Genomic DNA, 2,285 nt, shown 5'->3' with positions numbered 1-2,285 from the left:
TGCCAATAAGAGAAAATTCAAAAAATCTTCAGATCCTACTACAAAAGCCTATACTCAGCAAAACTGGAAAACCTAGATGAAATGGATGATTTAACAGACAGATACCATGTACCAAAGTTAAATCATCTAAATAAGACCATGTCTCCTAAGGAAATAGAAGTCATGAAAATCCTTCCACCAAAAAAGTCCAGGTTCAGATGGCTTTAGTGCAGAATTTTACAGAATCTTCAAAGAAATGCTAATGCCAACACTCTTCAAGTTATTCCATAAAATAAAAATAGAAGGAAAACTACCTAATTCATTTTAGGAAGCTATAATTATCCTGATACCTAAACCATACAAGGACCCAACCCAAAAAGACAACTTAAGACCAATTTTGCTTAATACTCAAAATTCTCACGAAGCAAATGTAAGAACACATTAAAACCCTCATTCACCCAAGATCATGCAGGCCTCATCCCAGCTATGCAAAACTGGTTCAACTTACAAAACTCTATTAATTTAATCCACTATATAAACAAGCTCAAGGAAAAAGAACACATGGCCATCTCAGTAAATGCAGGAAAAGCATTTGACAAAATACAACCTCCCTTCATATAAAAAGTATTGGAAAGATCAGTAATTCAAGGCCCATACCTAAACATAATAAAAGGAATTTACTGAAAACCAATAGCCAGTATCAAATTAAATGGAGATATGCTTGAAGCAATCCACTAAAATCAGGGAGAAGACAAGGATGTCCATTCTCCCCATATCTATTCAATATAGTACTGGAAGTTCTAGAGCAATAAGACAACAAAAAGAGATCAAAGAGATACAAATTAGCAAAGAAGAAGTCAAGGTATCACTATTTGCAGAGGATATGATAATATACATAAGCAATCCCAAAATTCTACCAGAGAACTTCTACAACTGATAAACAACTTCAGTAAAGTGCCAGGATATAAAAATAGCTTAAATCAGTAGCCTTCCTTTATACAAAAGATTAAACAGGATGGGAAAGAAATTGGGAAAATAGCACCCTTCACAGTAGTTGCAAATAATATAAAATATCTTGGGGTAGCTCTAACCAATGAATAAACATTTTCAATAGCATCCTTATGGTGGTGTCATAATGGGCTGCTTCTCATAGACTGGTCCTTATGAAAGGCTAGCCATCATATTGAAGCTGAGGTCTAGATACACAGCGTCATTTTTAGGCAATAATCATGAATATATGAGTACTGGCTTATGTAAGGTGTTGTCTGGAAATCCAGATCCCATGATTGGTAGTTTGCCCCCAAAAGTCCAGAGGCTTTTTATGGACCATCAATGGACCACATGGCCAGGTCATCAGGGCTATTTCATCCAGCCCCCAAAGCAGTCATGAGTCTTTGCTTTTGTAATTTTTTTGATCAACTATCAGTTAAATAAAAGTTTTAGCAGCTAATATTAATTCAAGAAATCAATAGAGCACAAATACGATGAACTTATATTCTGCTGAGAATTTCAGATTTGGTACAGCAGTAAATGTAAGATTGAATCTCCAGTTATGCAGTGCTGCCAATCACAGTAGACCCTTATTAACACAGATAAATGGTGATCAGTAGTGTTGAGTAGCTGCTGTAAAATTATGGCTATTATACATTACTGAAATAACACCATCACATTTCCCATAGGAGGGGAGCCAAGATCAGACCCTCAGGGAGGACTCAAATTATGCTAATTAAATAATAGAACACATCAAAAGCTTATTAAGAGCCATGCCAAAGTACACTGTTTACAAGCTTTAAAAACTCCATTTTGTGCCTTTCCAACAACTGCCTCATTGGATATAGTACTAAACCCTAAACAAAACTGTTAGCAATGTTATATTTTACTCTTTTGGAGCTATTCACAAGTATAGTGAGTTTAGTTTCTGACACATACAAAACTTGTATAGAATGCACAGTAATTATTGTATTTGAACATTCATCAGTTTCTTTATAATCACTCTCATCCACAGAACAGTTTTGTCTGATAATCATTTATTTAATACTCAATTCTTTAAGTGACAAAGAAAATAAATCTCTGTTTAAGCAGCCAGAGCAAAAAAGTAAAATACTAGAAAGAGGATTATACATAGAAAATCAACTAAATTGAATGATTCTTATTTCTGAATGCTTACATACATTCTTATCAATTATGCTACTTATGGTTTCTGCTTGGTGATCAATTAGCACCATGAGAACACAGACATGACATCTCATAAGATATATTCATTCATATGCCAGTCTTCATTTGTGTTTTAATTAATAACTTAATTA

Source organism: Apodemus sylvaticus, chromosome 2 (assembly GCF_947179515.1).
Source record: "Apodemus sylvaticus chromosome 2, mApoSyl1.1, whole genome shotgun sequence".
NCBI classification, from domain to species: Eukaryota; Metazoa; Chordata; class Mammalia; order Rodentia; family Muridae; genus Apodemus; species Apodemus sylvaticus.
This window is presented reverse-complemented; position numbering follows the sequence as displayed.